This window comes from Saccopteryx leptura, chromosome 1 (genome assembly GCF_036850995.1).
Source record: "Saccopteryx leptura isolate mSacLep1 chromosome 1, mSacLep1_pri_phased_curated, whole genome shotgun sequence".
Classification (NCBI taxonomy): domain Eukaryota; kingdom Metazoa; phylum Chordata; class Mammalia; order Chiroptera; family Emballonuridae; genus Saccopteryx; species Saccopteryx leptura.
The window spans coordinates 152,201,568-152,223,123 of record NC_089503.1 but is presented as its reverse complement, the minus strand read 5'-3'; the positions used below and the strand labels follow the sequence as shown (position 1 = coordinate 152,223,123).

The 21,556-nt window shown below is 42.5% G+C and overlaps 1 protein-coding gene across 1 annotated transcript in view; it reads left to right on the top strand.

Moving 5' to 3' along the window:
- The window catches only part of ITGA1 (integrin subunit alpha 1), a 169,495-nt gene that overhangs the window by 39,422 nt on the left and 108,517 nt on the right, over positions 1-21,556 (top strand). The gene's annotated exons all lie outside the window — the stretch shown is intronic.

Sequence of the window (21,556 nt, the reverse complement as noted above, 5' to 3'; positions counted from 1 at the left end):
CTGACACCCCAGTCTTTGTACGTCTTGGGAAGGTGGAGCTCGCCTAAGCCGCCCTGCAAGCTCGTCATGTGGTGGTTTTGACCCCATGATCCCTCTGCAGGCAGAACCCACAACCAGTTAATTGTTTATTTACTTGGTCAATGTTTAGTCCGTGGTTGGGCAGCTGAATGTCCCAGTGGAGACTGACAGGCCCATGGAGAGAGGGTGAAATGCAAGCGAAAGGCGAGAAGTCATTCGGCACAAGGAGAAAATGAGGAAAAACCCAGGGAGGAAGAGATGAATAGAGCTTTTAACCTTTCTTCTTAATTTCCCTCACCTACTTGGAAAGGGGAGTAAGTTCTCTTTGCTTGTGGTAGCCTCACAGAGATGCTAAACAGACCGTCAGCACTTGCTGATTTATTCCCCGTGTGGACGGAATACCACCCCGTGTTCCACACTCCCAGACAGATGGTATGTCAGCTATTTGAAGAGTGACCGCTTGGAGAAAATGTCTCCTCACTTAGGGAGTGCTGTGTTTGTTTGATATGCTCATACTTCATGATCTGTGACTTGATTTCTTTCAGCCCTGACCATGGCTTGTTCTACAGGTTAAAATACATATCTGTGTGTCTGTATCACATATAAAAACTTACTAGAATACATATATGTGAATCATCCCAATGTCAATAGCTACCCTGAAATTTGTGTTTTCTTTTTGTCTCCCATTAATGATACAATAGCTGGGAAGTTGTTCTCTCTTAATGGGCTGATAAGTAACCAAGTAAAACATTTTGTACTTTTACCCAGGGGTAGTGGCAGGAAGTCAGTTTGCAGAATGCGCAATCACCCAACCCTATGTCATCCGCCAAAGAGAAGGTGTTTTAAATCTTTAATTTTATTGTTTTAAATAGGAAAAATAAGAACTGCATGGAAATGTACAATTACCTCAAAATGAAAAGTTTAATTTTTAAAAATTCTATTGTAGGATTAGAGAGCGTAATGAAGCTGCTTTGTATATTCGATTGTGGTAAACTGTATAATTAAATGTATAAACATTTCCCAGTTAACCATTTTCAAGTTAACAATTCAGTGGCATTAAGTACATTTGCCATGTTGTGCAACCATGGCAACTGTCTAGTCAGAGGACTTTCTTACCACCCCCAATGGAAATCCCACACCCGTGAAGCAATCACTCCCATGCCCCTGCCCCACAGGCCCTGCAAACCACAAATATGCTTTCTGTTCCTATGGCTGTGCCAGTTCCTTAGAGTTCATATCAGTGGAATCATGCAACCGGTCGCCTTTTGTGACTGGCTTCTTGCACTTAGCACAGTGCTTCCGAGGTTCATTCAGGTTGTAGCTTATATCAAAACTCCCTTTTTATTACTGAATAATATACCACTGTACAGATACATCACATTTTGTTTATTAATCTAATCATCAATTGATGAATGTTTGGGTAGTTTCCACTTTTGGGCTATGGAGAACAGAGCTCCTATGAACAGGCAAGTACAAGTTTCTGTGTGAACGTAAGCTTTCAGGCCTTTGGGCTATTCACCTGGGGCTGGCACTACTGGGTCATCGAGTAACTCTATGTTTTACTTTTTGAGGAACTGCTGAACTGTTTTTCCACAGTGGCAGCACATCTGGCATTCCCACCAGCAATCGATGATGATTCCAATTACTACGAATGCTTGCCTAATTTATTTTCTATTTTGCTTTTTTTTTATTTATAACCATCCTACTAAGTGTAAAATGGTATCATTATGGTTTGGATTTACTTTTTCCTAATAATTAGTGATATTGAGCATCTCTTTCTGTGTTTATTGGCCACTTGTGTAACTTATTTGGAGAAATGTCTACTAAAAGCCCTCTGCCCACTTTTTATTTGGGTTGTTGGCCACTACGTTGTCCAGTTTCTTCTTGTTTTAAAAGGAAATATATGCAAGGGGGCTTAGTTTGCTAGAAATGTTCTCTTTCTAGACTTGGGTGGCAGTTGCCCTGGGGCATTCTCTTTGTACCCTTAGGTTCCTTTGTCAAAAATGCAGATGTGTGCCCTTTACTGAATATATTAGTTTCCTAGGGCTACCATATTAAATTACCACAAACACAGTGGCTTGAAACAACAGACATTTTGGCCAGCGTCAAAAAAGGACAAGAAATAACAAGTGTTGGTGAGGATGTGGAGAAAAGGGAACCCTTGTGCACTGTGGGTGGAATGTAAACTAGTGCAGCCAGTGTGGAAAACAGTGTGGAGTTTCCTCAAGAAATTAAGACTACAGCTAACACATGACCCAGACATTCCACTTCTGGAAATATGTCTGAGAAAATGAAAACGCTATGTCAAAAAGATATCTGCAGCCCCGTCTTCACTGAAGTTTTATTCACAACAGCCAAGACAAGGAAGCAGCCTAAATATCCATGAACAGATGAACAAATAAAGAAGATGTAAATACAATGGAGGATATATATACAATGGAATATAATTCAGCTGCAAAAAAGGAGGAAATCTTGCCATTTGTAACAATAAGGATGAACCTAGAGGGTGTTGTGCTAAGTGAAATAAGTCAGAGAAAGACAAATATTGTATGATGTCACTTACAGGTACAATGTTAAAAAAACAAACAAAAAACCGTAACTCGTAGAGGAGGAGATCAGATTTATGGTTACCAGAGGTGAGGGTCGGGGGACAGGAAATTAGAAGAAGGTGGCCAAAAGGTACAAACTTCCAGTTATAAAACAAATGAGTCCTGGAGGTGTGATGTACGGCATGATGACCATAGTCAACGCTGCTGTGTGGTGTCTATGAATGTTGCTGAGACTAAATCCTGAGAGTTCTCATCACAAGGAAAAAATGTTTCCTCTCTTTTATTTTATATACATATGAGATAAGGGATGTGAACTAAACTTATTGTAGTTACCATTTCATGATATATATGTCAAATCATTATGCTGTGTACCTTAAATTATATCTCTATGAAACTAAAAAAATAATAATATAGGAAAATCCCAGAAAGTTATTCTTTCCCAGTTCTGGAAGCCAGAAGTCTGAATTCAAGATGTTGGCACAGCGGTGCTCCCCCCAAGGCTCTAGGGGAGAATTTGTGCCCTTTCCAGTTCCTGGTGGTTTGGGAGTTTCTTGGCAGTCCCTGACTTATGCCATATCTCTCCAGTGCTGACTTCCGTCTTCATGTGACCTTCTCCTTTGTGTGTCTGCTTTGAGATGTTTTATCTCTTTTTTGTATCTTATAAGGAGAACAGTCTTTGGATTTTTGGCCTCCTTCAAATATAGGACAGTCTTATCCTGAGATCCTTGACTTAATTACCTCTGCAAAGATCCTACTTCCAAATGAGGTCACATTCACAAACACCAGGGGTTGGGACTTCGGACACCATTTTGAGGAGACAAGGTTCATCCCACTACACTGAATACGGTACATGCCACAGCGTACTTTTCAAATAGAAGTTTTAGAAAATGGTGGCAATCTGAGTTTCTGAGTCTAAAGGTCAGGGAGAAATTTCTTCGTATACAGGAGAACTTCTTAATCAGTTTTTGAGAAAAGGCTTCGCTAACTTTGATTCTGAAAAGAACTTTTCGAATAAGGTTTTCAAAAGACACTGATGTCTTTTTCTCTTTTCTTGAGGAAGTTAATGAGAACAGTACCATATTTGCATATAGAGAGAATATCTTTTGAAATACTAAGGAGTTGGCCCTGGCTGGTTGGCTCAGTGGTAGAGGGTTGGCCCGGCATGTTAAAGTCCCGGGTTCAATTCCTGGCCAGGGGACACAGGAGAAGTGCCCATCTGCTTCTCCACCCCTCCCCCTTTCCTTTCTCTCTATCTCTTCCCCTCCTGCAGCCCAGGCTCCATTGGAGCAAAGTTGGTCCGGGTGCTGAGGATGGCTCCATGGCCTCAGCTTCAGGCGCTAGAATGGCTCTGGTTGCAACAGAGCAATGCCCCAGATGGGCAGAGCATCGCCCCCTAGTGGGTATGCCAGGTGGATCCTGGGTGGGCGCATATGGGAGTCTTTTTCTCTGCCTCCCTGCTTCTCGCTTCAGAAAAATACAAAAAAAAAAATACTAAGGAGTTGGCTGGGCACTTTTTTTTTTTTTTTTTGGATTGCCAAAAAGAAGACTGTATTAAAAATGTCCAGAAAGCATGTTTTTTTCCATGCTTCACATAGTTACCCATGATGAACTCTTGTGGGGTTTTTTTTGCTTTTATCCTTAAGTTACCTATAATGTTGAGATTTGGGTCTTTTGACCATTGTGATCCTAACTTTGGTCTGGTTTGCCCCAGCTCAGGATTCAGGTGATAAATGGAACATTATATGTGACACTGAACCCCTGGCACCTTTGAATCTTAGCTCATGACTAATTTTGCTGGATGCCATTTCATGCACCAGATAAATAATGTAAATGAAGTAAGCCTTTCCTCTCAAGAAAGACATTTGATTCAGCATATTAAAAGTTGAGTTTCTAAATATAAAGAAGCCAACAGGGTGTAGCAGTTCTATGACAAGCGGTTTCAGTATGAGAACATACAAATTTAGGAATTCGGACAATGGCCTCATTCAGAAGACTGAAAGCTTAGAAGCCAATTTTCTAGACCCTTGTGCTATTCTGGGATCTTTTCTTCTTCTCCTTCCTGGATAGTGCTGTTAAGAAATTGATGACAAGGCTTTGATTCACCCCAGCCTCAGATTGTCACCACTATAAGACATGTTTTTAAAGATACCTTTGGAAGCTTTCATATGCAGGATAGTATGACGCTTTAAAATAAGTCCTAATTATTCACCAGGGTTTATATCTTTAAAAAAAAAATCTTTTCCATATTTGACGGGTATTTAAAAAAACAACCTAACAATTCTTTTTAAGTTGATTGGAGTGCATCCAGAAAATCCTTACTTGTTGGTAGAGGTTAAAAATTAAGGAAATCCAATTTTTGAAATTGTTCACAAAGCTCTTTTTATGCCTTTAAAGTAAGAAAAGGGCAAGGATTTATAAAGTATCCACAGAAGTTGTACCACTGATTTTCACCATAAGAAGGACAGAATAGTATATAATTACACCGAAGACAGGAAGGAAAGCTGGGCGTCAGGGTTTGAATCGCAGCTGCACCAGGGACCCGTCCCCTGGACGGTGGTTCCGTCTGGACCATGGACAGGGTGACCATTAGATGAAGAGCCGGTGGGAACTTCAGCTCTGCCCCCTGTAAGACCAGTCAGACACAGACCTGCAGCTGTTCTGTGGTGACATCGTCACCATCCTGCCCTTTTGCTTGTTATCAGATGACGTAGTCTTACCTTGCGTAATGGAAGATTTCAATTTGACATCTGACCTAGCAAACACAACCTGTATGATTTGTGATTTGTCATGCTTTTTTTTTTTTTCTAAACCTTCTGGCACAGTTTCTAACACAGACGTCACACTCTGAAAGCATTTCCAATGTGGAAGGTAGAGTCCCCTCAGGAAGACTTGAAAAACATTGAATCACCTACCAAATCAACTAAAAGAGATGTCCCACCCTTTTCAAAGGGCATAAGGAGTCACTCGGGTTAAGTCCCAAGATAACCATTCTCAAGTTTCTTTGAAATGGTACAGACCTTTTCAATAATTAAACAGAAAAACAGAACAAAACTAGGACTATTTGGCTTTATAAAATTGTCACATACAAGTTCCAATAATCACAATTAGAGTAATCACTTATAACCCTTACATTTTTTTCTTTTTTCTTTCTTTTTTAACCTTAGAGAGTAGTTATTTGATGGTGCCTACATCACATGAGTGGCTGAAGTTCTTTGAGGTCAGGGCTGATGCTTATTTCACCTCTGAATCCTCAGAGTTCTTCCATAGTAGCTCGTGTGTGGTGGACTTTTATTCGTCAGGGCTGAATGAACAGAACATATTCGTGATTTTGTCACAGGTCAGCACTTATGTATTTGTAATCTATGCAGACAGCAGGCCCACCCCATCACTTTTTCTTACGCCCTGTCTTTTCTATCTTTGTAGTAGCCTTTGAAGGGACAAAAGGAAGAAGGAAGCATGGAGTCGAGTCATAGTAGCACCAGTTTTTCTTAGCTTTCCTCAGTGGCAGGGTCCTTTGAAAACACGGCAGTCCCTTCTGAACCCTCAGTGAGCACAAGGAGGCTCCCAGAGAAGGGAGTTGCTGACCTGTGGTGAAACAAGAGGGGCAACTTAAACCATAAGGTGAGGTGTCACCTGCCTCCGAACTTGAAGATTCTATGATTTATCTTTAAGCCAGTCAATGATATTGGGAAGTCATAATTAACTAAATGCAAGTCCTTTTCAATTCAATAATTTGACCCAGGTTGAGTCAAATGGATTTCTCTTACGGAAATTATAACTTAAACTCAGACGCACCAGATTAGAATGGAAAATGAGTACTACCACTAGCAACCTGGAAGCAGATTTAAATACTAAAAAATATTCTACATAATGAGAAGACCCTCTTGAGTCTAACAAAATTATATCCATAGCTCATCTATGACTCTATTTAGTTTCTCCTAATGCCATTGCTCAAAAGAGTTTAATTTTATTTAGTTGTTTGATTTTGGTAAACTGTCAAAGGTTTTAAAATTGGAGTGTTACCTTTGTGTGGCACCAACAGACAGAAAAGACCATCTTTGAAATAAAAATAAAAACAGTCAAATGGCATTTCCTTGGTTTGAGCTATGATATAGCCCCTTCAGGGTCCTGAACGCTGCCTCATGCAAGAGTGTACCCAGTCTAGTGACACTAATTAAGTGTCACATTAGTTACCTGTTTCTGTAAGGTGCACTCTTCCTATGACTTTCCATGTCTTAAAGGAAAACATAACATTATGGAATATATTATGGGCTTCCTAAAACATTATGGCCACATATTTTCTGTAAAACTGTTTCCTAGTGAATATGTGTATCCCAGACAGTCAGCCTTTTCTTAAGTTATGCCATCGGACTCTGCTACCTTGATCTTGGCCAGAGTTGAGAGTTTTCTGAAAGCTTATTCAGTAGCAACTAATAATTCTTTGGGGAGGGCAGTGTTGTAGATACTGAGGTTTCTTTTTTATGTGATGGCAAAGTTATGGTTTATAGCAAGTTTATTTTGTTGCAGGAATATATGTAGAAGTAGTATGCTTTTCAGTAAATTGAAGCTGTTTGGATAAATGCATGTAGTACTTAAAATGTAACAGATCTGTGATTTGGCCATTTAGAATGAAGGTATGTTAGTTTAGTTGAATTGTACCCGTTAAAGGCAAAACAAAATGAAAATAAACACAACAGCTGGGTAAAGTTGCGTATAATTGCAGATTTCCATGAGGTGATAATTAGACTCAATAAGAAAACTTTAAAAATAGTAATATTAGGCCCTGGCCAGTTGGTTGAGAGGTAGAGCGTCAGCCTGGTGTATGGACGTTCCAGGTTCAATTCCTGGTCAGGGCACACAGGAGAAGTGACCATCTGCTTCTCCACCCTCCTCCCATCTTTCTCTATCTCTCTTACTCTCCAGCAGCCATGGATTGGTTGGAGTGAGTTGGCCCCAGGCACTGAGGATGGCTCCACAGCCTCTGCCTCGGGTGTTAAAATTGCTCAATTGCCAAACAATGGAGCAATAAGCCCAGATGGACAGAGCACCCCCTGGTTGGGGGCTTGCCAAGTGGATCCTGGTCTGGCGCATGCAGGAGACTGTCTCTCTGCCTCCTCACTTCTCACTTAAGAAAAAATAAAAACACTATCATTCATATTATATTTTCGTTCATTCAACAAGTTGCACTGCACACTTATTCCGTATCGGTGAATCAGTTAAGATTCGGCATCCCTGAAACTGACAAGACTGTGACTTTAGGTAACTGAAGTAACCGAAAACAATGCAGAATAACATATAACAAAGGGAGTGCGTGAAGGTATTTTGGGCAAGTGTGGTGCCTCTCTTGTCTCCCCAGTGCTGTGCTGCTTCTGTTTTCTTGCTCCACACCCTAGCACGTCATTTCCATTTGGGTTCACCTCAGAATCCGACGTGGAGGCTGGAGCTCACGTTAGACCACGTGGGTCACTGTGATGGACCACCACAAACTGGGTTGCTTAACCCACGACACTTTATTTTCCCATAGTTTTTGAGGCTAGAATTCCAAGACCAAGATGCCATCCAGGTTGGTTCCTGGTGGCGTTTCCCCTCCTGGCTCGGAGACAGCTGGCTTGTCACCGTGTCCTCACCTGGCCTTTCTTCAGTGTGTGTGTGTGGAGATAGTCTCTGGTGTCCCTTCCTCTTTTATCAGGAGACCTGTCCTGTTGGATGAGGGCCTCACTCCGGTGACCTAATGTAACCTTAATTATGTGTCTCTGCATGGAGTCACATTGTGTGGTAGGGCTTCAGTATTTAAATTAGGACAGGCACAGATTAGTGCCTTACAGAGGTCTTCCTGTCATGTAGGAATTCATAACTGAGGGAAGGAGACAAAAGACGGACAAAAGAAGGAGAAAATGGAGAGGCAGAAAAGGACAAGTCTTTCAGGTGAGCCAGGTCAGCATAAGGAGCTCCCTGAACGTCTCACCCAAAACTTCCACTTTTCTTTTATTGATCAGCATGTAGTCACAGAACTACACATGGCTACAACGTGTCTTTTAGGGTTCTGCTTCCCTGGATAAAGATTTTATTACTAAAGAAAAGGAACAAATAGATACTAGGACTCAACAAGCCCTCTTTGTCATATCCAGAAATTGCGCAAGGCATTAAAGATTAGAATGAGAGTTTTTAACTTCAAGGGGTTTATAATCCAACAAAGGAATCGAAAATGTAAACTAGTTACTGTAATGTAATATATTATAATATTGTCTACTATGGGATACGTGTGTAAGGGTCCTACAGGAACACAGAGAAAGGATGGTTGTCAGTAGGAGCAGCTGAGTAGGGTGACCATGAGATAAACTTTGAAAGACGGATGGATGTTCTTAAGGCTAAGAAGTGATTCAGTCGAGAATACAAGATGTATCAGGGAATTGCAGGTCTTAAAGGGGGGAGGGCACAACTTAGCCAGAAGTGGTCATGAGATTGGAAAGGTGAAATGAACCCTCATTTTAATGGGTGTAAAATGTGATTTAGGGAGTTTACTATGTTCATTGGGCTCTAGAGAGCCATCCAAGAATAAGACAGTGTTATAACTAGTTATGTATTTTTAAACATAGACTTTTGGCAACAGAAAGGAAAATGCATAGATGAATTTATAAATGTGTGTGTGTGTGTGTGTGTGTGTGTTACTACAAGAAACTCTTCTGAGGAAATGCGGTGTTAGATTCCATTGATGTCACAAGGTGAGGTCTTTCCTGTTATATTGATTCAGTTGTACTCATTTCTGCCCCTTGGAAGATCCAAATAATAATCTAAGAGTATGGAGTTGCAAAAATACATGGAACAGTGAGAAATGATTAAGGTCAACAAGCTTTCTAAAGTTGCAATACTTGAGGAACATTGTCAAATACACATTCTCCTTCGCCCGCAATAATCTTGCAATCTCCTGTTTAACCTTGACAATCATAGACCTCCTTGGCATTTATCCATCCATCTTCATATGGCTATATTCTCAGAGGTAGATATCTGATCCACCTTTGGTGTGCTGCACAGTTCTAAATTGAGTGAAGAACTGTTTTTTTGTTTTTGTTTTGTTTTGTTTTTACATCTTCCCTGAATGCCTAGTGTTTGTAAAGTAAAGATGGCCAATAGAAAGCCAGTAAGTTACTTGCCTTCCATATCTCTCAGTTAAAGTTTTCTGAGAATAGGAGGAATTATGGGTTCCTCTTTTTCTGAATTCCATGGCTCCGGGTGTCTGCACTTCAAAGAGGCAATGACCCACCCATATAAACAGCATGGTCCTGGAACATGAAATAAGAAATTAGAATGCAGCCAAGCACAGAGGAAATTATGGAAAGGAATGAGGGGAAATGCTGGCAGTCAGTCCATTTTCAGGCCAGTTTATTTGTTTAAACTAATTAAGAACTTCGGCTAATCATAGTGTTAACCTCACTTCCAAAATCTTTGACAATTTCTGCCCTTTCAAATTCACCCTCAGTGATGCTTACCAGAAAGGGAGTATGCGAATTGCGGGTCCCACAGCCGACCCTCGGCCGGCCGGGTCTCCACCCGGCTGTTGCTCACCCTGCCTGCCTCTGGGGTCATCGCATCGCCCCCTTATCCTAGTCGTGCCTCCTATGTCTTCTTCTGCTGAGCTCTCCAGGCCAATGAAAGTCACAGGACTGTCGTAATTAGGAAATGGGTAAAGATAATTAAAGCCGTTTATTCACGGTCTTTTATTTTGTTTCTCTAAGAAACAAGAATGACCATGTTTAGGCCCTGGCCCGTTGGCTCAGTGGTAGAGCATCGGCCTGGCGTGCAGGAGTCCTGGGTTCGATTCCCAGTCAGGGCACACAGGAGAAGCGCCCATCTGCTTCTCCACCCCTCCCCCTCTCCTTCCTCTCTGTCTCTCTCTTCCCCTCCCACAGCCAAGGCTCCATTGGAGCAAAAGTTGGCCCGGGCACTGAGGATGGCTCTGTGGCCTCTGCCTCAGGGGCTAGAATGGCTCTGGTTGCAACAGAGCGATGCCCCAGATGGGCAGAGTTGTTTTTTAAAAAGAGGGAAAGCATCTAATGAAATGAAAAGGAATTATAGAAGTCAGAGCATGTCAATGCATTTTCAAACATGTAATAATAATGATATAGATAGAGGACCTTGATAAGCTTTCTTTTTTCCTGAAATACATCAAGCTAACAAGAAAATTAAAGGAATTGCATAACAAACACGACTGTGCCCAGTTCTCTGCTTTCTGAAGTCTAAACATTTCCCCATCATTGTTTCTTTTTCATAAGAAATAAAACACCATTAGGATTTTTGAGAAAGTCAAGTAATGAGCAAGGCTGTCCCTCCCTTGAGGTCAGAACCAACTGGGAAATGACAAAGAATGGGCGTGGAGCCCAGCTGATCAATGAAATTCCCACCATCCACCCTGAGATAAGGCTGGCTTGCTCTCCAGCACCAGCTGAGAGCCCGATGTGGGAAAAATAGAACAAAGAATTTTCTTTCCCTGTGAAAAGGCTGACTTCCAAGAGAAAGTAAGAGAGACAACTGAGTGGCTGAACAGCTTCTCCCTCCACACTCACGGATCAGTTAAGTGTGAAGGGGGAGCAGGTACAAAGACAAGGAGTGTGGCAGCTAGTGACGCCCCCTCCCCCTGCAGGGGAAGGGCAGGCATGGGAAGGAAGCATTTTCCCTCCAAAAACGTATAAAGTTAAAGCCACACTTTTTATCTCCTTTTGGATCCTATTGTCTTCCTTCTCTTTCTGCCCTGCCCCCCAGTCCCTAGGTAACCTCTACCTGAATTTTAAGATTGTTGTACATGACACATACCCAATGGCTAAGTACAAGAGCACTTCCATTTAAGACAAATATTGGCAGCCAATCGGTGAGGGGTGGGGTATTAACTATAACGTCTGTACTTACTTCAGTTTCAGGGTACCCTAGTAGGCGAGTGGAAAGGATGCAGAAGATGATGCTACTGGGTAGAAATAAGATTTGGATCCAAGGATGTTACTGATCAACTTATGTTCTAAGTACTAAAGGGTCATTATGGTCTTAGCAACAACAATCATAGCTAAGAAAACAAAGTTTAGAGCGATCTCCAAACAGAAAAGATAGCATCAAAAAAATTATCTCTTTCCCCCGAAGAGAAAACAAGCATTCTGCTGACCCTTGCCTTCTGAAATAGTTCAACATTCCAGGCCACGGAGGGTTTCCTTCATCTCTTACAAACAAGCCCCCATGTTCTTTAAAAATACTTTTTGATTCATTTTCCAATTTCTTTTTTCCAGGTGAATAACAAGTTCTATTTGTTTAGCTTACACTGTTTCCTAGACAAGGTTTAAATTGAACAGAGGTACCAAAAAGCTGTTGAATGAAAAGAATATTTGGTCGTGAATGATCTAATGGAAAATTTCTATAATAAGTAGCCAAGAAGGAAGGAAAATAACGCAAAATTGTTTTTTAAGCGGTAGTGTATTATTAGGGGTCATACCGAGCCATCCAGAAAAATTAACTTGTTAAGTGGTACAGGAGAATCAGTAATGACATCTCTTAGTGTCTGAAATTTGAAATGGCCAGTTAAAGCCATGGGAAACTCTAGGATGAGCCATTGGGTTTGTTTGTTTTAATAGGTTTTGTTTTTGGTTGGGGTTTGCACTGTATTCTATTTCCTTAGCTTCACAAAGCCCTTAAAGCAATAATGTTAATGATTGACCACTTGCATGTTAAACTAGAAAGTATTTAGATAACTGTATTCCATCAGAAAGGAAGGTTATAAACCTGTATATTTTGCCTCCCGCTTCTGAGCAACCTGGAAAAAGAAACAAAATGAGATGTTAAAGCAGGGTTGAGCTAATATCTCTTCAGGGTCCCTGGCTAAATGAAATCTAGGTAGACTTCATTTTATATGATGACTGTGTTTCTAATGTCTTGTATAAAAAATCATAACGTTTAAAAACATCTAGGCTTATCCCTCTTTGAAAAAGTAGTGTAGCTAACTCAAAATGCCAGTAATTATTATTATTTTTATTCACTGAGAGAAGGGGAGGCAGAGACAGACTCCACATGTGCCCAGACCGGGATCCACCCGGCAAACCCACTAGGGGGCAATACTCTGCCCATCTGGGGCTGTTGCTCTGTTGCTCAGGAACCAAACTGTTCTTAGCGCCTGAGGAGGAGAACATGGAGCCATCCTCAATGTCCAGGGCCAATTCACTCCAATTAAGCCATGGCTGAAGGAGGGGAAGAGAGAGAGAGAGTGAGAGAGAAAATAGGGAGAGGGAGATGGATGGAGAAGGGGAAGTAGAGGGGTAGAGAAGCAGGTGAGCACTCCTTCTGTGTGCCCTGATCAGGAATCAAACCCAGGACATCCACATGCCAGGCTGACACTCTACCACTGAGCCAACCAGCCATAGCCTTCATTTACTGTCCAGTGCCTACTATACTACCTTTTCTTATTTCCTGGCCCTTGGAAGCACCTGTGGATGTACTAACAGGAATAGCCCTAAAACGGTCAGCATGTTCCTGCCTCCCTGAGAAGAGGTTATCTGTAAATGGATAAAACTCACTGAGAATTTTCCGTTAACAAAAATACAGCTGTCAGAGTCTTCCACACCCAAAGCCTTTGTGTCTCGTGCTTCTGGGTAAACACTCAAGTGAGCTTCAAGCCTGCTGTTTGGAAATGTCATTTGCTGGCCCCTGTGCAGTGCTGCACGCCGTGGAGTCCCCAGAATTAATGAGCTGGGTTCTCAGGACGCCGGGGCAGCTGGAGCCCAGAGTTCTGCATTCCCGCTGCTGCGCAAACACGCAGGCATGCTTCCTGCGGTGGGACCCAGGGAGACCTGAGGTTCTCAGCTCTGTTAGCCTGTGAGACACGGACTCAGAAGTTGGTGTGGTCAGGGTGGAGGCATTGGGTCCGGGGACTTGAGGAGTTTCAGGAGACCGGGCAGTCTGAGGGGCGCATGCGGAGCAGGGGACTCTATGCAGTGGGAGGATGTGGGAAACCAGCAGATGTCTATAGATATGGAAAAGGAAAATAAATGCTGGAACAACTAATGCAGAGAAAAAAAAATTTTAAGGGTACTTTTTAAAAGACGATGTTTGGGAAACACTCTATTGGAGTTTAATATTCTGGACAGCTCTTATGAGAGAGAGAACCAGTTCTTACAGCCAGAGAGACCTTTAGGCTAGAGATCTTCATCCCTCTGTTGACTCCATCCTGTTCCATTTAACGAACTTGTACCACACGCCTACTGTGTGCCAAGAATTAAGTCCCCTCGCCGTCTTCCCACCAGCCATGGGCAGATACACCCAGACGCACGCGCACTTTGAAGTCCCCGTGCCATTTGTGGGGACTGGAGGCCCATGGGACATTAGCGCTAAAAGTCAAAACAATTCACTGACTGCCCCACACTGAAGCTACAAAGCAGCTCACTCTTCAGGATGAAGCTTGGAAAATGCTTGAGCACTGAGGTGTTTATTTGGATTGGCTTTTCTGGACGTGCTGATGGAGGTAGAGATCTTGCTGACATATTACATCATTTCTGGTGAAAGAACTTTGAATGGTGAAACTGATTGAGCCAGGGTGGTGGTTTCTTTCTTTTTTTTCTTTTTTACATAACTGCACAGGGAAGTTCCATTGTTTGAAGAAGACTCTGAGTTGGATATGGTACTTTTTTCTTTTTTTCCAGAAAATATGAATTCCTGTGTTGGAGATGATGATGTCATTTCCAAACACCTGTGTTGATCCTTCGCTCTTTGCTCAAGATTGTCTTCTTTTCATTCTATTTTTATCTCCGGCACTTTCACCACTGTGGTGCTTTGGCCTCTCCTTCTCAAGATTGCAATTCTGTGAAACTAACCCTCTCGGAATTCAAATCAACAGGAATGGTGTGGCACTGTAATGATTTTGGACGGATTCAGTTACACTTTTGATCAGACTTGATGGCGTAAGGCGACCATGCACACTGGAACCGAGACCCTACTCACTTAGCCAATGGAGAATCATGAAACTAATCAGGGTTTCAGACCCACAGCACTGAGATTATAAAGAGGGTTTCATCATTTATTGCAAGGTGAGGAAGAGGGCTTCCTACTTTCACCGACTTGTATCATTCAAATGTTTTTCTTCCGACTCCTCAGAGTGCCTCAAAGTTAAATATATGTCACCTAAATTTTAGGAGAAAAAAACATCAATTTGGAGGCATGCAGAACACCTACACATCACAACGTGATTAAGGCAAGCCTGTGTGACTTTGGGAGTTGATGGCTACTCGAGCCGCAATGGGTGAACTCTTCCCACCGGGAGCATTGGCCCAGCAGGAGGGACGCAGGCCCAGGATGCACCTGTGCCCTGTGTGAGGAGGTGGGGCCTCTGCAGCTATGTACCACAGGGGGTGCCCTGCCCAGATGTGCGCTCTGATTCCCAGGCAGCTAAAGATGGTGACAGTGGACCCATTAGTATGGATGGACATCCCAGAAGAGGCACTGAATGGAGACTCCAGAGCCTCTGCCTGCAAGAGCAGGCGCCCGTGTCCCCCTCCCGGCCAGCTCCTGGACCTGGCTACAGAGACAGGAAGTCTGCGGTGGAACTGAGTCACTGAGCCCGCTGTCCCGCCCCAGGGCTCTCACACATCTGTGTCACTCTCTTTGGTGCAGGTGGTTGTCAGAAGGGGGGGAAATCCTCTTCCAGAATAAAATCCAACTGCCGATGGTCAGCGGACCTTGGATTTTACGTCTGAGTTCTGTTAACTCCTGTACTGAACATTCTCTGTAGCAGCAACGCATAACCTGTATTTCTCACAGCAGCCAATACCTGGAAGGCGTGCATGAGCTCACTTTAACCAAGGTAAGCTGAGGCTTGTGGAAGTTGAATCACTTGCTGTATTCTTTCCCAGCTAGACTCCCAGTCAGAGCTCTCATAACAAGAGAACTGCCCTTTTATAATTTCATCTCTAGGGTTTAGCATATATTCAACCCAAGGTAATGATTTGATTAGTATTTGTGGAGTGGTTAAATAAATATAAATAATTAAATAAGTGAGAGGGCTAGGTTTAAGCCCAAAGTTCATCGAGTTCTAAAGACTACCATCTTTCTCTACTACCGTAGTACTCTAATAACCATTAATTAACTATAAGAACACAATTATTATTTCTCACCTTAATGTTGTATCATCATTTCACCATATTAAAAATAACAACTATAAAGTTAATTTCATAATTCATCTTACTATTTCTAGATGGGATAAACATGTGTAGGAAGTTGTTGAAAGAAAGCAATAGCATTTTACTCTGTGTCTCCCATCATCATCATTTATTTATCACCCTCGGGCCATGGGCTTGGGGTTTAAAATATTCAAAATTCCATTAGGGATTTAATACTCTAGTCTGGATATTATGGGAGCAGAATTTCTGGACCACCTGGGAGAGACAGATTTACATCATTGAGAAGCAAACAATCAGACAGGCTGCTGTGACTTTTCCTGGGACTCGGAGGACATGGAGGGGGGAGGCCTTCCTTCACCAATGGGTCAGTGCCCTGTGGTGGTGCCAGGATGTGCCCCCTCCTTCCAATCTTCCTGTGGGTCCCAGGCTCAAATATGCCAAAGTTATAAGACAGGGAGAGCTCTGATGGGCCATGGCAGGGTTCTGTTGACCTGGGTTATTTTATTTTATTGATCTGACTACATCAATAGCACTGTTATCACAGAAAGGCGATGATTTGGCCTCAGGAGACCGAGGTTGAGGTCCTGTCTCCGCCACTAACCCAGCCTGGTCCTGGACAAATCGTTACTCTCTGTAATTAGCAAGCTCTGAGGTCCAGCTTGCTGATAGAGTAATGACTGCTGTCCTGCTAACCCCCACATTTTATGCACTGGCTTAGTCCTACCCTTTACATGAAGATGTTTGTGAGCAGAAAACACAACAGAGCTCTAGGCTATTTCTTCCTCTCTTTCTTGCTCTCATGTGGATGTCTTACACATCAAGCTCCATCCCGGGGTAAAGAAATTGCCCCAAATGCTCTCCCTCACAAGAGACACTTGGCAATACCAACCACCTCATCTTCCTCCTCCGTGTTTAGCCATAAGATAGATAACAGACAGACATAAACATACTTGAAGGGAAGCAAGCTTTTTTATTTCTTTCTACCTAAACACATGCATGTGAGCTGAAGCCCCTCCTGTAGCTTTCTCAAGACTGTGGCCAGGACTTCTTTCTCTAAACCCCCCGCCCCATCCCAGCATCTTCCCGGCCACGCCACTGTTGCGGAGGCTCCTCCCGAAGTCTGCTTCTCAGGAGACGGAATTACAGGGACTACTCATAGCCTCTTTCTTCTAAATACTTCCTGCCGCCATCTTCCCAGTTCAGGGCCACGTTAGAAAAAAACGGACACATTTTTTTCATTCTGAGCGAGTTGGGAATTCTGGGGAAATGCAGGCGAATTTCTCTGCCGTCCTGAGCCTCCTTCTCCTCGTCCACACAAAGGTGGCAATGGCTGGCGTTAATCGTAGGGCAGTTGGAACATGAGACGTGGAGGAGCATGTGATGAGGAGTAGCACATAGCAAGTACACAATTTTGTTGTTATTATTAAAGGGATAATCCTATACACTATATCTCTTTTTATTTTTATTTTTTTGCTGGTATGTGTGAAACCAGGATTTATTTTTGACCGAGGACTAGGGTCTGTGTTTTATTTCCCATCATATTTACCTGACGTGGCCCCTGGAGCCACCTCAAGTTTTGTTTGTCTTGGTTTTGTTTGACTTTGAGGATAAGTATGATTTCGCTCTGCTCCTTGTACATGACGTTCTGAGACCAGGTAGTGTGTAACAAAATGGAACAGAAAGCTCCCAAGGAGCCCCTTAGATGGGTGAGGCACTACTTTAAATCAAAAGAACACAATGTAAACTATTTTTTATGTCATCTCCTGTGGTTCAGGCCCCTTGGTGCCCCGGCACACATGAAAGGGGCTGATTTATAGTCACCCGGGGCACGCTGCCTGGAGAATTCTGAGGACAGGAAATGAAAAAAGTGCAGCTCACACCCCCGGACATTCCACCCAACATGTGGAATAAACAAAGAGGCCCAAAAAGGAAACCAAAAGCTCTGGTCTTCAGTGGACAGGGCCCCGTGCGCCCACGGGCCTGTGGGAGGGCACCCTCTGAAGATCACAAAGTGCTGGAAAAATCCCTCCAGACGTGTGCAGTTGACCTTGACAAAAGATCGTTCTGATCCTCTTTTGGTCCAGAGGATGCTGAGTGCTTTTCAGTGAGGGAAATTCTGTTTCCTGCATCCACATCACGAAAGAGGGCTCGTGCATTACAGGTTTGTGCCTCTCACACCGCACAGGAGTCTGACGTCCTGGGGTGGGGTTGGACGTAGACAGTGATCCAGGAAAGCAGGGTGGGGCCTGGGATTCTGGACCCCGTGGGAGCTCCCGGCTGATGCGGGTGCTGCTTCCGTGGTTTGCAGTCATCGTTTTCTACACGATCTTCCGTGGGGTGTTCTGGTCCTTATCCAGAGGACCGTTGGTTCTCTACTCAGGTGATTTGGGTCTTCTGGGAATTGGCACTGTCTGGAGACATTTCTCATCTTCACAACTCAGTGGGTGCTGCTGGCATCAGCAGCCAGGGGCCAGGGCTGCTGTTAACCCCTGACAATATACAGAACAGCCCCTCATAACAGCTGCGTTTCTGACCCCAAATGTCAATAGCACCGCAGTTGAGACACCCTGCTGTAGAAGTACCATTCTGTGTGTTCCTCATAGCAGAAACAATTTGTTGAAAGTGTTCAAAAACAATAAAAATAAAGCTGTGAGGAAAGGGAGGGAAGGGGCAAGAACTCTTTAGTTGGGAGTAGAGAATGAACAGTGTTTAAAACTGTCTTCAGATACATGAAAGGCCATTATGCAGAGATGGTTCACAGCTGTTCTTCATCCCTCCATGAAGAACGAGCAGGAAATGTACAAACATGGGCCTGGGCTGCCCATTCGTCCTTAACTGGGCCTTCCGCGGAGGCCAGGAGACTCTCTCCAGAATCTTGCTTCCATATTTGTCCTGTGTTGTGTCTTAGTGTTTGCAAAGACCCTCCCAAATCCTTGGGGCATAGTTTCTTCTCGCTGCCAAATCACACCTCTCCTCCCCTTGAAGTCCTGCTTGAAAGTTTCCATTGCCTTAAAAATTGTTCCGAGCTCAGATGAAATCGTCCCCAGTTCACCTCTAACGACAGCTGGCACATACCACCGCCCCTTCAACGTGTTATCTTTCCTTCTACAAAGGTGATGGCTCATCTGTGTACAAGGAGCTGAGGAAATAAGAAAGATAAGAAGCAGCCCCTTGCTTTGAAGAATTTTCCAGCCATACAGAGAGAGAACAAATTGATGGTCACCAGATGGGAGGAGCAGCAGATGGGTGAAAAATGTTACAGGATTTTAAAAAGTACAAATTGTCGGTTGTAAAAATTGCCGTGGGAATATGAAGTACAGCAGAGGGAATACAGTCAATAATAGCATAATAATTATTTGTGGTGCCAGGTGGGTACTCTATTTATTGGGGTGATCACTTCATAAATTATGTACATGTCTAATGACTATGTTGTTCACCTAAAACTAATATAATAGTGTATGTCAACTGTAATTGAAAAATAAATTGAAAAAATAAAAATAAATAAAAATTTTCCAATCTAGAGGGGAAAAAATCTCACATAGCTAACTACAATATAAATAGTGTTTAATATGCTGCTGACAAAAATTAAGGGATATTTCAAAATGAAGCAATAAAAAAAGAAGCATTTGACTTTTTTATTAAATAGAAATAGCAGAAAAGCAAATGACAAGTCAAAGAAAGTTGTCCAATTATGCAAATGAAATGCAAAACCAACTTGTATTTCATTGGTGAAAATGCACTAGACAAAAGGCTGAAAGTACTGGAGTATCTGCATGTTCCCTGATCCCCTAATTTTTGTGAGCAGTGTAATTATCTCTTTCTTGTAAATTACATAGCATGTTAGGTGATGAGAATGCAATGAATAAAAAAGCAATAGAGATAGAGAAGGCATCACAAGAGTGAATTTGTGAAGGGTGGATTGCAGTTTTACCTAGGTTGAACATTCCCAAATGGAAGGTGCTTTGCACATAGTAAGCAAAATTTTTCTTAAATAATTCATCCTTAGAAGACTCAGCCTTTTGGTAGTGGTTATTTTCAACTTCAGGATTATGATTAAAATTTTTCTACTACTCCCTGTTTCCTATAGTGTTTGTGGGGGTTTTTGGCATGTATATGAGAAAGAATTACTCAATATTCTTTTGGGGGGGGGCGGGCGTCTTATTTTGAAATACACTTACACTTGTAGAAAAGTTGCAGTGGTGCAGTATACTCTGGGAAATTGCAGCTTCCCTGAATGTTAACATTCTATACATGGTACAGTTATGGAAACCAGCAAATGAACATAATAATTATCTCTAGGAGAAATTATTTTTTAAATAAAAGAGGAGGGTTTACTAATTAAAATATTATTTTTCAAATGAGGGAGATCAAGGAAGATTTTATAAATGGGTATACATAAGGATATATATTTTCATAAACAGGAACAAAAGTTTCTCTAAGTTATGTATAATTCTGCGCACCAAAGAAACACTTAATACTGTAGCAAAATTTGAAGATAATGAATAAGAACACAGAGTGAATTAAGAGTCTGGATTTAGACTTTACTCATGGGAGAGTCCACAGAAGGTAAGGAGAGATAATTTTTCAGGATACATGTAGCTATATCATGGTTTTAACAAAGGAGAGTGGATTTAACCACCTCTAAATGTACCTTGTGATGCTCTGTGATTTTATAAGGCAGTGCTCTTGGAGAAGAATTCTGAGTTATATCTAGGAGGGGAATACTTTGGAACTTCTCAAGTACACTTTAAAACCCAGTACCAGACATGGGACATGGCATCATCCAGAACCCATTAAATAGAGAATCTCACTCATAGAGGGTTTCCAACACCCGACCTACAAGGAAGATGAAGATAATCAAACCTCATTGAATGTCTAGTATGTACCAGGTGTTGAGTGACTCGAGCTATATCCTCTGGTTTCATCTCAACAGCAACCTGTGAGGTCATCACGGCCACCAACACTGTAAGGAGGCTGTAGTGTATCATTTCCTTCCATCCTCTGCTCCATTCAGGACAGGAAACAGCAAATCTTGGGCCTGCACCGGAAGCTGTCTCTGGGTGGAGATGTTCTCCTGCCTTCCCTTGGGAAGCAACAAGGAGAAAGCTTCCTCCCCCGATGGTTTAAACCAGTGGCCCCCAACACCCGGGCCGCGGACCGCTACTGGTCCATGGGCCATTTGGTACCGGTCCGCAGAGAAAGAATAAATAACTTACATTATTTCCGTTTTACTTATATTTAAGTCTGAATGATGTTTTATTTTTAAAAAATGACCAAATTCCCTCTGTTACATCCGTCTAAGACTCACTCTTGACGCTTGTCTCAGTCACGTGATACGTTTATCCGTCCCACCCTAAAGGCCGGTCTGTGAAAATATTTTCTGACATTAAACCAGTCTGTGGCCCAAAAAAACATTGGGGACCACTGGTTTAAATGGTGATTCTTGCATCCTCTGGAGTCAAAATGGGGGAGTGACTGTTTACAGTCATGGCGACCATGGTTTGCCGTGGGGCCAACGCTACTGGAAGCCTCTCTGCAATTGCATTATCATTTGTGAGCATGAGTCGGCATGCTGCCCCACACGTTTTAAAATCTGAATCCCTTGGAACTATACAGATGCTGAATTACTATGGAAATTTGTTTGAATGTTAAAATGTGTGCTATTCAAAGCCATGGTATTGATTTCTGGTCAGTAATACCATTAATGTCATGACCTTTCTTGTAGTCCCCAATCCTTTTTATTTTCTTTTTAATTTTTTTAATTGAATCCTCAATCTTTGAACATAATTTCTCTCTTTAATAAGAACTCAGCTTTCAGTGGTGACCTCAGGAATGGCTTTCATAATT